This window comes from Aythya ferina, assembly GCF_964211825.1.
Source record: "Aythya ferina genome assembly, chromosome: 4".
In the NCBI taxonomy this organism is placed as follows: domain Eukaryota; kingdom Metazoa; phylum Chordata; class Aves; order Anseriformes; family Anatidae; genus Aythya; species Aythya ferina.
The window spans coordinates 27252042-27266501 of record NC_140300.1 but is presented as its reverse complement, the minus strand read 5'-3'; the positions used below and the strand labels follow the sequence as shown (position 1 = coordinate 27266501).

The 14460-nt window shown below is 45.4% G+C and overlaps 1 protein-coding gene across 4 annotated transcripts in view; it reads left to right on the top strand.

Moving 5' to 3' along the window:
- Positions 1-3312: 3312 nt before the first annotated feature.
- The window catches only part of TEC (tec protein tyrosine kinase), a 48838-nt gene continuing 37690 nt past the window's right edge, over positions 3313-14460 (top strand). For 2 of the 4 annotated variants that reach the window (XM_084517119.1, XM_084517120.1), the window contains exon 1: positions 3313-3633. The gene's annotated coding sequence lies outside the window, so the exon portion shown is untranslated. Of the gene's footprint in view, positions 3634-4068; positions 4174-4337; positions 4442-14460 lie in introns of those variants that run through there. The other 2 variants (XM_084517118.1, XM_084517117.1) reach the window with 2 other exon arrangements.

Here is a 14460-nt window from a genome sequence, read left to right as displayed (position 1 = left end):
GGTAGAAGAACAAAATATTTTTCTCTGTTTCACAGAGAGGATCGGATAGAAACAAAATGACGTAAAAGGCTGGAAGGGAAATAGCATTGGTAAAGTGCACAATTAGACCACAGAGTACATTGCCATGGGCATCAGCAAGTAGCAAGATTAAAAAGGAAGTTTGATACATGGATAATAAGAATATCCAGAGTTTTAATAGCCAAAACTAAACTGAAAATATTTTGCAAGGAAGTTAAAACCAAAGTTTCAGAGCTAGAGAGAACTCATGGCAGACTTTACCTAGAGCTACAATGCCTTATCCTAGGACCTAACTACATCTTGGTTTTAGGTGTCAAGTGCTAGTCTCTATTGGAGACTTTTGGCCTGAGCCAATGTGGAAATTCTTGGGGAACTTTGCTATTGGTTTCTGAGTAGAATGGTGTAGAAGATATTACTACAGTAGGTTGCAGTAAAGAATTCCATAGGGTAGGCTTAAAATGGAAGGCATGTTAAAAATAAATTAATCTTCCCTAGCTTCAAAAGTTTACAATGAAAATGCACTAAATATCTAGTTATCATGCCTTTAGTGATTAACTGAGAGAGGGAGAAACCTGCCCATGGGCAATTCATTTCATCCCAGAGTCAACAAGTCAGATGATCTGGGCTCTAAAAGTCCTGAGTTGTCTCATTAGGAGGAGTCTAGATGATAATTTCATGTGAAGACATAAATGTGTGAAGGTAGGTAAGACTAATAAAAATTTAAGTTCCTTTCAACCTATCTGAGTTAGCTGCAAACTAGTTAACTTCAGCATTACTAGCTGTGAAAGTTATCTTCTCTGTTAAAGTCTACTCACACATTTATTCTCCCCATCCCTTCCCAGTTGAATTCCCTTCGTGAATATATTTTTAGTGGGCATTTTGAAGGAAGACATCTTTAGCTGGTGTAAACTCGTTGTGTTTCTGAGTCCTGCTCCCCATCCCCCAGTTAAAATCTTCCCCATACATGTTCAAAGTGGCTGCCAGAAAGCCATAGCCCACCTTGCAAGCTGGTTGTCCAGAGTGCCCATGGCTATCCTGCCTTCTGGTTTCTCTTCTCCTAACCAAGGCTTATTCAGACATGTTCCGTGTGGTTTTCAGCTATTTTGCTGATCTTTCCACCCACCTATACGCAAGGCCACAAATTCATGTGACAACAACATTGACTGCAAGAAAAAATGTTTTATGGTATGTCTGTGTTTCACGCTGCTCTTTAGAGTTACTTTCAGTGATGTAATGGAAATATCACCCCCAAAATCTCTCAAAAAGGAGAAGCTCTGGAGAAAGAGTAGGCAGAAAAAAAAAAAAAAAAAAACAGCACACTTGCTGATATGGAAACCAGACAGTGAACGACTGTAATTTTTCTCTTCTCCTGAAATTTCATAAGCCTCCATCCTTTCCAAAGGGGAGACTTCCTCCTAGAGAGGCGCACTTTGCCAGACCAGCACTTCACCACTGTTCCTCCTTTGCAGTAGAGCAAAAATCAACTCCTCTGGATGCCAAGTGCCCTAAATCCAAAACACAGCAAGATCACTATGCTATTTCATTTCACTGAGTACCCAGGGGCTTACTAAAGAAAAGGCTCAGACAGCATGTGCTCTGATCCTTGCAGCCCAGAGATGGGGTGGATGCTACACCACCCCAGTCCACAGGATTCCTGAACTTCTAAGAGGCAAAAGAGAAAAAGATGGAAACAGCAAGCAACGCTGAGCTCTTCTGGAAGTAGAACCAAGGCTAAAACCCTGAAATGTCCCCTCCTTTTCTCATTCCCCCACTACTGCACTGTTTGTGTAGCGTTTCAGCATGTGAAATTTTAGGGAAATGAAATCATTTCTGGTTACAACTTGCTGCTTTTTCTGCATTTTTTTTTCAGCCCCTTCTGGCTGTAAAATTTATATAGATGTATAAAAGAAGCTTTTAATTTGAAAAGTACCTTTATGCTTTATATATTATATCAGGACATGCTAGTGGCCCTGGCTATGGATGCTTTTAGAAATTTATGAAGAATGGAAGGAAAACAAAACACTTCTGGCAAGATGCAAAGGCCTTCGCACTGTAATTCTGCAAGCCCTGGCACTGTGCAAGGATTGGCATGTCCCTCAAAATGAAATCACACCAGTTGCTCTATTTAACTATAATAAAGGCATACAGGCTACAAGAAACCAAAACTGCAGCAGAAATCCAAGTGCGTGGTGCTGCCCTTCTCACCAAGCCGTAAGAAGCTCCCAAGCTCCCATAGCCTTTTCTCAATGCATGTACTCAGTGTGCATTTAACAGATAGTTTCCTGAAGGCACATCCTCATCTTTGCCACCCAGCCTTTACAGAGCTCTCTCCCTTGCTCTCACGGCCTCCATCCAACACAGCTAACCTGTGTTCAGGCAACGAGCAACTCTCTTCAGTCCTGCAGAAGTGTGTCCCCAACCTCAGAAGCAGGGTCATCATGTAGTTGCCTTGATCCCACCATCCTTCTAAAGTCTTTGCCATTGTGGTAGAAGTTTCCACATGACAGTAGGTGTATGCTTTGGACCACAGAGATGTACTCTCCTGTCCCTTTGCTGCTGCTGCAGCTCTGGGATGGAGTCTCAGGGCTGATGTAAAGCTGGTGGCATTGCATGATCATAACCACTCTCGGCTAGATGAAACTTCCTTCTGGAGCTCAAAAATGGCACCTTATGTGGTGAAGCTATTCCAAGTTCCTCCTTAAACAATTGTTTGGTCTTGCCCTTTTCCCCTGCCACAGCAGGCGGCAATGCCAGAAGCTGATTTTGCTGGTGCTTGAAAAATGCAGCAGAAGCTGCCTGTTTTGCAAACCCGATGGCATTGGTGGCAGCAGTAGGGAGGTCTGCATGGGCACCTGAGTGCACACTACCACAAACGTGTGGGGATGGAGTGGAGGGAGGGTGGTGAGAGCGGGCTGGTGGGTCTGGTCCCCCTGAGGTGGCCGTAGGTGTTTTATACCAGGGATGCCCCATACTAGGGATGGAGCCCCACAACTCCCTGGGCTCAGAGGGAGTGTGACGGGCATGGCCACAGCGCCAAACATGTAATTTAGAGGAAATCCCCCAAGTGAAAACAAAGGCTCTGTAAGTCATTTCCTCTGCACTGAACAGAAAGACATCTGTGTTGATCCAGCCATTATGCACTAGTCACAACAAAACCCTCTGCTCCTGAGCAGCATAGGCCCTGCTCGCTTTCCTCTGGGCTGCCACTGGAAAACTACAGAGATGCATTGGGACTGAATTTTAAGACTTTTGTTTTGTTTTGTTAGTGGGACTGAGCAGGCTGACAGCTTCCACAGGTTGGGGGCAAGAGCAGGCGAGGCAGCGACCCGGGTGCCACCTCCTCGCACACCCCGGGGGCTGCGCTTCGGCGGGGGACACCAGCCGGCCTCAAGCAGCCGCCTGGCCTCCAGCCCAGCCCTTCGGCCGCCGGACTCCCGGCACCTGCCCCGGCCCGAGGGGGGCTGCCCGGGCCGCCCCTCGCCTCCCTCGGCCGCCGCCTGGAGGAGGCGCCGGGGCCGGAGGGGGCAGCGCGGTGCGGTGCCTGCCTCCTTCCGCCTCCCTCCGCGCCGCCGGCGCCGAGGCCCCTTCCGCGGTGGCGGAGCTCGGGAGACCCAGGTAAGGCAGGGCAGGGGCTGCCCCCGTGTCTCTGCCCCTCGCCGAGGGGCCGTGGGGGCTTTTTGGGGTGCCCCCGGCAGGTGCCAGGGGGAGGCTGTGGCACACGCTGCGCTTTGCACCTTCGCTCCCAATGGGCGGCGTTCGTGGGGTACAAGGCAGCGCCGTCCGGGCTGCGGAATCCTTTTGGATTTCGCTATTTCCTTGTTTTGTGACTTTTTTTTTTTTTTTGTTTGTTTGTTTCCTTGCTGTGACTTGCTGCGGGTTTTGCAGTGCATCCGTGGAGCTGCTGTGCTTCGCTGAGAGCGCTTGGCTGAAGGCAGGGCTAGCTCGGTGTGGGTGCAGCCACCGCAGCAGTTCCCCGGTGGATGCGCTGCCGGGGGCTGCTGGTCGGGCACTGCCGCTGCGGTGGGTGACCAGATTTGGGTGCTTCTCCCCGGGCACCCAGTCCAGGCTCTCGTAGGACGGAGCTGGCAATCACTGGAGCCGCCAGCTGAGCTTTTCGGGCAGCCCTGGTCGCCAGCTCGCTGCTTGGAGTGACGGGTAGGTCTCGTGGTAACTAATGCTAATCTGCGATGTGCAGGCAAGTAAGCGAGAGTGTTTCTTAAATATGTAAAAACTGACCGCAGCAGAAATACAGATATATACGAGTTCTGGGACTGCTTGCTTCTTGGCCCTTCATTTTCAGTCTGGACTAAATGCTGCAGCTGTGCTGTACCCTCGGTACGGTGTGGCTCCAGGGTGAGGTGTTGCTGTTTAATTTCTCTCCGAACTCCCCACTGAAAAATGAGTTGCTGCTTATGGCTGGTGTGTAAGTATCGAGGCTGTATTGGCCTGTTGGAGAGCAGGGCCCATGCAAAGAGCCCCCCAGCTACCCTTTAATGATTACTCCAGGAGAGGGGGGACATGCTCCCCTTTCTCCTCAGCATGCCAGCTGAGGGCCGCGCTGCCTTCCCTCCCTAGGCTGTCCTCCCTGCTCCGTCCCCACAGCGGCTCTCCTTTGGGCTTTGTCCTCCCCAGAGGGTTTGTCCTTGCAGCAGCTCCCATAAAGCTCTTCCTTCTCAGGCTGAGTGGTCTCCTGGGGCGTGTGGCAGGGTGGCCTGCTGTCCCCCTCTTCCAGAGCTCTGCTGCTGCTTCTCGTAGCCCTCTGATGGCTGTGGTTTGCAGGGGGAGAAAGCCCGCTTGCTGTCAGACTCCTCTGGTAGTCTTCACATTTCTCCAGGTTTTCATTGCAAAATTCATCTTGTAAGACATTAAAGCTCCTGGTGAGATAGCCATGCTTGTCTGCATTTATTTCTGAATGAAGGGGTGCTTTGCATGACTTGATAAATTTCTAAATGAATACTTTGAGTGTTTCGAACCAAATGATCCCTATGGGAGTTTGCCGGCTGCAACCACGGCAAATGTGGTTATATTTGGCACCTGGTTACTCCCTCCTTTCTCTCTCTCTCTTTTAAAAAATGCAATAATCTCACAGGTATGAAAATGAAAGACAAAGATTTGGAATTCAGAGGTAGACCATACTGCAGCTTCGGCCTTCTTTGCAAAGTAACTCAAGTTCTCATCTGCCAGACCTGACTTTGTTAGCCTTTCAAAAGTTACCTAAGGAACACTTTTTTTTTTTTTTCTTCTTCTTTTGGATATTATTGTAGAGTTTAATTTTCTAAATCCATGGATTGTGAAGCAGCTAGAATTATGGCCTGAGTTATGTTACATTTTAGTTCTTAGCTGAATGCCCGTGAATTTGGCATTGCGATGGATCCAGTAACCTGGCTGACTGCCTACAATGGCTGAAAATGGAGAAAAATAAAATAGAGCTGATAAAACAATGTTAGCTGTATATTATTTTATCTTGCCCTGAAACAACATTGTATTCAGAAGTGCCGTGATAGTGTGGTATCCTGTGATTAAGGTTAAAATAACGGGGAAGTGTTTAATTTCACAGAATTGCTTGGAAGCACCAGACATCTCCCCCTCTACTGAATGTAGATGAAACCTGTTGCAGATTAGTTCCCTCTATGTTGTGTTAGCTTATATGCTGAATACACAAGATAAGGTGCAGAATGGTGTACTTTTTATACAAATGTTTATATCCCAAATATGCAAAATATTTTCTGTTTATTAGACAATGGAATTCTGTGCTTCTGACTGTCAACTCAAAGATCATGGAAAAAATGTCTTTAGCCTCTATTAACCATTGACCTCTAAGATGTTTTGCTACTTTTGTTTGTTTTGACTTTTTTTCAGTAACCTATTACATTTTCACTGCTGAAGTTGGAGCTGTGCTTTAAAAAAAGACAAGTTTGCATCTGCCAAAGAATCAGTTGTAGCAGTCTACAACAGGTCTTTTGCAGAAACAGAATAAGAAAATACTGGTATAAAAATCAAAAGATATGGAAAGCAGTACTTGGATGAAGAAGACTAATGGTTAGCATTGAGAAGAAGGCCTGAGGTGGCTTTTTTTGGGTATATTTCAAAGAACGTACATGCTTCTAAAGGACATCTATCATATGCTTTGCATTTGTGCTACAGATATTTTAATTATTAGGTAGGTGCATATATTTTTAGCCAAGGTAGTGATAATTGTGCACCAAGTGACAGGAGCAGTCAGTCAGTCGTTGCACCATGGAAGTCAGGGAGTGATGTTCTTAAGTGGCTTGCTGGTGCCTGTGGCTTTCTCCGTTGTGTGAAATGCAAGGGAGGGACCCTTGCTGCACAGGTTGCAGTGTGCTCACTGCAGAGGGGACTTCCCAACTTGCCTTAATGCTCAAGGCCAGGGTTTAATTCAGCATTAAGTATGTCACTGATAGAACTGGACACAGCTCTCCAAAAACCAGTGAGATTGTATTTGCAATCTCAAATTCATTTGAACAAATAATTAGCTCTCAAGAAATGTATTTTTGCTAATACTGGGTATTACTTATGACGGCAAATCCCCAGTTTACTGTGCTGGTCCTCAGGCAGAGCAACACTCTGGTTGTTTTCTCTGGTTATTTTCTAAAGGAAAATGCATTAGCAAAGAAAGCTGTGTGTAGGCGAGCGAAGCCAACATCTGGGTGGACACACATGCCCTTTCTGTCTGATGGGACAGAAGAGGAACTGGGGAGCAGAGGCGTGTGATTGAGCACTGCCCCGTGGCAATTACAGCTCTGGCAATTCTCAGTCATCCCCTGCCTCCGCTCCGCTGCATGGGCTGTGATTCAGAGTCAGGATGCAGAGGCAGGAAAATGTGAGATATCCATGTGAGATAAAACTTTGAAACACAAATAGGCTTCTCATACAGGTGCGGGGAGAAGGGTCTCATCGTAAGAGATGCTTTGGGAGGGGTGGAAAGCAGGTTTTTATGGTTTCCTAAACTCAGAAGTATGATGGAGAGGTCAGTTTCTTGCAAGCAAAGTGTCTGCTATGTTCAAACGGGATCCTGAAATCTCTGAAAGAGTAGCAGCAACCTCCTGGGAATAGCTCAGCCCATCACAGGCAGCAGTCACCTGTCTTAGCAAGAATGATGTTGCCTGACAGAAGTCTTCCCTTTCAACAACACCCAAATATTTAGGAGAAGAAAAACCACCACGCTGAAAAGATGCCCCTGGCCTTTATTCCCTCTTCCTAGGGGAAGCAGCAGGCTGCCAGCTGGGGTGTGCTGACCCAGTTCTTAGGGTGAAGATCCTATACAAAGTTAAACAAACACAGGAAAAAAAAAAAATAGAAAAAAAGGAGATTGCAGCATGCTGGGGGTATGTGGAGCCTGGGCTAAGGGTTTTCTTGGCACTCCCACCTCTCCTTGGTCAAGTTTCTCTTATCGGTGGGTGTTTGGGTACCACTGAGCCACACGTCAGGTACAACTGCCTGCACGCTCAAGTAGGTCACAGGAGGGTTTCCTGTCAGGAGGGGTTTTGCTCAGCCCCGTGCCTTTTATGAGCTGTGATCTGATTAAATCGTAAGAAGACGTTAGATCTACGCCTTGGTTGCACCTGAATATAGGGCAGAAAAAACTGTCTGCATGCAGCAGCCAGCGGTGCTCATCCTGCACCATGGCCTGGGCAGGACACAGGCACCCTGCACCGCCAGAGGGCCTGCTGGCCCCTGCCCTGTTATTCTGGGACCTGCCCCTGGCCATGGGTGCTTGTTGAACAAAAGAAGACTTCTTCTTTCACCCCCCAGACATCCACATAACCCATCATCAGATACACGTGGTAACTGCCCCTTGTTTTTAGCTGAATGCAGCTCTCGTGACTCTCTCTCCTAGACAGCCCTGTGTGAAAGTCTTTTTGTCAGCTTCTCTATGCTACAGTGGAGGTGAGTGCTTCAAATTCATCATGCCTAGGGTTACTGCTTGCCCTGTGAATTGCAGCATGTCCTATATCACAGGCTCAAGCTTCACATCCATGGGGAAGGAATAATTGTGCGGGGGCTGGCTTTTGTCACCCCCTCCCCATGATTATGAGCACCTCTTCCAGCTGAAGACACAAACCAAACCATGGCCATTCCTGGTCCCAGAGTGGAAGAAGGAGAGAGAGGGCCTGTCCCATGTTGGGCTGTGGGATCCCATTCAGGGAGACGACCTCTGAATGTGTAAACTGAGCTGAGCTGAATGGGCTGCTCTCTGTCCCATGGCAGGTCCTTTAAAACTGGTAATCTTAAATAGACTTCGGGATCTCTTGGAAGTAAAAGGGCTGCCTATGCTGTACCCAGCAAAGCTAATAAAAAGAACATTTTTCAACATGCAGAAGTCTAGCACTCAGGTGTTGGGAGTCCTGGCTTCCAAACTGCCAGTGCAACTTTCTGTTCAACTGCCTTGCACATAATGTGTCATGGGGTAGTGTTTGGTTATGCAGCCATGTGCTGTGTCTGATTAAAAACTGAAGTAATGGGCAAGCAGCACAACTGCTTCAGCTTCATTCAGGTATTTCTCTGGATCTCTTGAGTCGGAAATAACCCAGGAAGTCAGCATGAAGCAGGCACTCCCTTTGAAAAACTGAGAGCTAGCCCATAAAGGACTGTATTGTTTTACATTTACAGCATCTTGCCTTCACCCCTTGTAATCTTTCCCTCAGCGGGACTGGGTGTTGGCAGCCCTGTTGCTGTTGATGCCCTTTCCATAGTGTTCTTATGCATTGCCATAAGTCATCAGGGTGGATTGGATGGAGTACAATGCTATCATGCATTAATGATGGTGTCACATAACGTCTTAAAGAGAATTTAAGCTGAATAAAACTCCTTAAGATGTTAAATGTCTTGTTACACCTGATGAGTGCTCTTGCCCCCTGTTTAGCTCACGTTGTCTGAAGCACCCTGACATCTGAGAGCTGACATCAAGGCGAGTGGAGGTAAGATGAGAAGCTCGCCACCTCATGTGAGCGAGGGCTTGGGAGAAGGAGAAAACACAAGATGACAGCACTGCCTCAGTTGCGTTGATTTTCAGATTCAGTGAGAAATTATTTCCCTGAATCAATACTTATACATGTACTTGACAGCAGTGAAACTAAAGTCCTTTAGAGTTGCTTGTGCTGTATGTGAAGAAGGCATTCTTCAAGGTTGCATCCTGGATTTTCAGTCTTCTGTGCAAAGACTTCATTAGTAAAAGGCTGAAATGTAAGTAAAAGTTAAACTATTTAACAGAACTCTGCAGATAAGTTCAGGGTAGAACTCTTTGGGATCTGCCTCAAACACTTCAGGAAAACAGGTCTTGCTCTTCCAGTTACCTGTTTAGAAAGTACCCAGCAGTGTGGATTCTACTTAGAGAGGTCTTTTTGTATTTGCTTTTTATTTTTTAATCCGTATCCTAACATACACCTAGTTCAAGTGCAGAGCAAAGCAGAAACTGAAAGGCTTTGTTAACATACTAAAGAAAATGAAAGCTGCTGTAAATATAGTCCTTCGAGTCGCATGCCAGCTAAACACAAAGCATGACAAAGTGAAATTCTGTCTGGTAGCATTATTACTACAATTCTGAGTGCAATTGAGTGGTAATTTGAGCACCAAGAGCTGTGTTGTCCCATTTCAGTAAAATGAGAGTGAGGGAATTTTGAGTTTCATCTGAGTTTCAGTTATGTGAAATTTTCCTTGTAACCCATCCAACATAAGAAGGTGAGAGAGGCTGGAAGCAGAAGATGTGAATGTGGTCCTTGCCAACACCACTGTTTTGGTAAGTGGAGCAAAAATTGCACAGTTTGGGAAGCTGTGAATGCCAGATGTGCGAACAGTAGTACAGCATCTCAGCTGAACTGTAGGCAGTCATTCATTTCCAATCCAAACTCTTGTGTTTGTTTCATGTAGCAGAGAGGACGTATCCTGATGAAAATGATACAGGGGAAACTTGAGACACCGGAACTTGCAATATTTCCTGCCCCTCGCTTGTTGGCTCAGGTTTTCCTGGTGTACTGAAGACAGCTGTGACCAGCTCTAGATCTATCAGCTCTGTCTGTATGAGAGAAGGTGTGGGGATACTAAATAGGTGCAAACAAGCAACAGTTATCAAGTGATGTTACAGTATTGCCTCAAGATAATAAAGAGTGTCAGGGGAAATGTACGCATTTGTCAACCTGGACTCCAACACGTGAGTTCAGGTCAGAAGTTTATCATCTGAGTTAATTTCACAGCTTTGCCTTCAGCTGAATTTCCCCTGCTTATTACTGAGCTATTTCTCACCGTTGCAGCTTTCGCATGTTCCAGTGGGTGCTTGGTTTTAAATAGAGACAGAAACAATTATTAATATAAGTGCATATTTTTCATATTGATGGCCCTATTAATGAATGTGTTTAAACATAGTGTAGTTTCTGGTATATATTTTTTTTAAATTCAACAGACATTACAATGAAAAAGGTATGTTATGCAAATTTCTGTCATTAATAGCTAGTATCTTACCACAAAGCAGCACATATGCTTATCTCAAGTTTGCCTTTTTCATGCTTTATTTTGCTAAAAGTGTAATGCTGGTGTACAAACACTGGGATGGCTCCTGGTGCACAGTGTAAGCAGGAGCTGTGCTTAATCTCTTGCTCACAAACATCTTTGACTCTTGCCTCTGATAACTTGTCCATGAAATGCATTGATTTCAGCCTTCCAGCTTGCTGTGAAGGTGTTCTTCATAGAGCATTTGGCAAAAGCAACTAAAGGGCTAACTAAAAAGAAGATAGGAATTTATTAAACTGCTTTTAATTTTGGAGAGAGAATGGTCAAATTTGTTCCTACAGCACAGTTGTTAACAGCTATTGTTACGGAGAAGACCTGAACTTGGCTTCCCTTTAATCTACATGTGTGACTAAGAAGGGTGGATACTTGACAAAAGATTTTAAGATCAAGATTTTAGCAATATGGAGAGTAGATTGTGGTCTTCCACAACCCAGAGGGAAGGAACATCGCGCCCCTGGAGCTGGTTCAAGGCCTCCTCATCCGGTCCTGAGCAATTTTGCTTTGATATGAGAAATGAACAGTGCAGCTGCCATCACTCCTCTCTAGCCCGTTGCTTATCCTGGTACTTTCTCTTCTGCAAGCCGCATGCTTAAAATTCCCCCAAATTCCCTGAAAGCCAACTACTTGTTTGTAGTTTTTGCCTGACCTCAGGACCTCCTTGCAACTCTTTCTTCCCAGCCACATCCTTGCTTCTGTGGTCGTGTGGTGCTTAGCTGGGATGTAGCCAGCGTATCACAGATGGCTCTGGGCTTCTTTTCCCATACGCTAAGGCTCAAGCATGCCTGCATAGCTGTCACTGCAGATGCTAAAGCAGTCAGCTGGCTTTTGTGCTGCATGCGCTAAGAGTTGTCTTCCATTGGGAGTGTGGGGGAAAGAAAAAATATCTCGCAGAAGTTATAAAGGGATTTGTATCTGGATTCTGGTGGGACAGTTTCATCCAACTAAAGAAAATCTGATGATTGGAATGCTAGAAATAATATTAGCAGACAAACATATAAGGAGTTATGGCCTGCTATCAATTTTGGTATCTCTGAGGAAGTAGAAAGTTCCTTCACATTTCTGGTGAATAAAACAACTGCAGAAAGAGTGCAGAAAGGAGCCAGTTGCTAGGTAAATAGCTTGCTTCCCTAGCAGTAAAATTGCAAGAACTGCAAGTTGATGTTTGCAGCGTGAATTAAAACCAAACTCTGTTGATTCGATGAAAGATAACCCTTAATTTTGAGGAACATCTCCAGATAACTTATTTCAATAATTGTGCGGATGAGTTGCAAGCTTTTTGACATCAGCCAGATCATTATGCCTGGGTTTAGCGTGTCTCCACTGGACTGCATAGCTGGAGCTTTTGTAAAGCTAACTACAGACTAACTAAAGGCTGGCCTTTGAAGATGGATTTCATAACTTGTGTGTCACTGAATTTCCTGGTGGTGTTTGAAGAAATTCTAGGTGCTTCGTGACGCACCATGCTTCTACGTATGTAAGGGAAGGCATGAGATCATTTAAGGGTAGCCTGGGAAAGAGAGCGGTTGAGGTGAAGCAATAATCAATGCCAGCTTTCACTTCTTGTGGGATGTCCCTACAGACCACTTCTATGTATTCTTCTTGAGGCATGCAAAGTGTGTTTCTAGTTCATAAAGCCTTTACCAAATGTACAACAAATCCAGTTCATGGCATTCTTTGAAACCTATACATCTGCCGTGGAATGAGCGTCTCCAGATGTTTGTCCTTGGGCTCATCGTTGTTTTGTTGAAGGAGCACAGACCAGAGAAGCTGGCAACAGCCTGGCTAGGATCAGAAGCAGGTGCAGCATAATCTGCACCTGAGTGAGTAATTCCAGAGAAGTAATACAAGCGCAGGGTAGTGCTGGGCTGGTACTGCTTTGCTGCTGCCAAGAGCCAAGCCAAGATTTCTGTGGCTTCAGCTGTGCCGTGTAAATGTATCAGTGGCATTTTGCTGTGGTAATCCTTTGGTGCAGAGAGCAGACAGCCTATTAGAAGTATTTCAGGTTGGCTTATTGCTGAAAAAGAGTGTTCAAGCTAGAAATAGTCTCCTCCAGCCACTGACTGAGTTTTCTTGGTAGCTTTTAAGATGGCCATGGGTAATGATCTAGAAGGCTGGGTGCTGATTTTTGTGTGTAGGAGATTGTTTCTAGCTCCAGAATGAAGGGGCCTGGGGCCAGAGGAGAGATGCTGCCAGATGGTTAATATAGGGCTTACTTCTTCCTTTCTCCACTTTAAGTAACAAAACAAGATTGATCATATTCAAGTTAGTGAAAGTTAGTTTGGTATCGGTCACTTAGTGTGTATGGTGGGAGAGCAGAGAGAATTAACTTCAGAATTGGAGAGCAAGCAGTTGTTTAGTTGAAGTTCATCTTACAGTGTTCGCAAAACTTAAGAAGTATTAGACAACCCCTGCATGTTAAACAAGTCACTATTTGTATGTGTTACAGTATCTGTTAGGCCATATCAAATGTGTGCCTTGAATACTGAAAGTTGAGTTTATTTGTGCTATGACTTAATCACCTGAGATTGTGTAACGTTAGGAAAATCAAATTCAAATTATGAAGAAGCTGAATTAAAATTACTCCTTTACTACAGTTAAAAAGGACAGCCTCAGGCACTGACTTCTCTCCTTCTCTCCTTTTCTCCTTCTCTCCCTTCCCACATGGATCTGGTGTGCTTTTCTTAAATTTGAAGTTTAGTGTACAATAGCAATTGACCTGTTACTTAATGGTGATCCTTAGGATTCCTGAACAGAAATAGGTTCAGCCTCTGATTTAGCAGAACATTTATTTTTTCATCACTCATAATCTCCAGTTTCCTGTAGAAGGAAGAAAAGTTTTTCCACAAGCATCACCCATTTGCCTTGCCAATCTCATCTCTGCCTGTGTTTTTAGTAAGTGGGTGTTACTGTTCCTCCTCCCTCCTTATCAGAAGGGGCTTTAAGGAGAAAGGCTGAGGCAGCGGTTCTGCTTTGCAAAACGTCCACCCAGGGCTGCAGGGCCAGAGGAGGACGGTGGAGTAGCCAGTGTGTTACAAGTGAAGTAAGTACTCTGCTCTCTCTCAGCTTCTGCTCCTCCAAGTCAGTGCCATGTAGGTCTGGGGGTAGTTCTCCCATCTTCCTCTCTAACCTTACTTTAAATATGCTTGCCAGAACAAAGAGAACTGCTTCTTTTTGAAGGATGCAAAGCAAAGAAAACCCACGCACATACCTCCTCCCAGTTCCGACCCTGACCTGCCCCTTCTGTTCATGCTTTTCCATTTCCTCTTACATCTGTCAGCTGAGGGCCAGTTATATTTGTGAAAGGAAGCTGAGCTAATATTCCTTAGCAGACCTTTGTGCAGCACAAATCTCCGGAGCCTCTGCCTCCTCTGGCCAGTTGTAGTCCCACTGCTCGCAGCAGCATGCTGAAGTGTTGTCAATGCAGTGAAATGGCTGAGGCAATCATGTGACAACTAAAATATTGCTAATTTTCTGACATCTGATTTTTTCTGGCCGTTGCAGGAGGTTCGGTCAGAAGGCTCAACTGGGTTTAAGTCTGTCTTGTAAAGGTTTGGTCCTCCTGTGCACTAAGGCACCCAAATATGTGTAGCTCTTGCCTGGAAGCTGGGTGAAGGCAGGAACTATAGCTTAGCCTGAGTTAATAAACCCTGCTGACAAACAGGTTATTTTAGTTTGTGTCAGGCTGCGTATGGCTTCTGGTGAGCCCAAAACCACAGATTCTCAGTAGAAAAGGCGAGTTCTGCCTGCAGAAGACCTGAGAGTGGGTTTCTTCTGTGGGAGGCACTGTTCAGTTGTGGAGCATTGCCTCAAAAGCTTGTCATAGTCTACAGCAAAGATAAGGTGCCGGAATAAAATTTGACAATAGTAGTGAATGCTAATAGCAACATTATTTATGAAAATAATGGCAGCCTTTAAGTG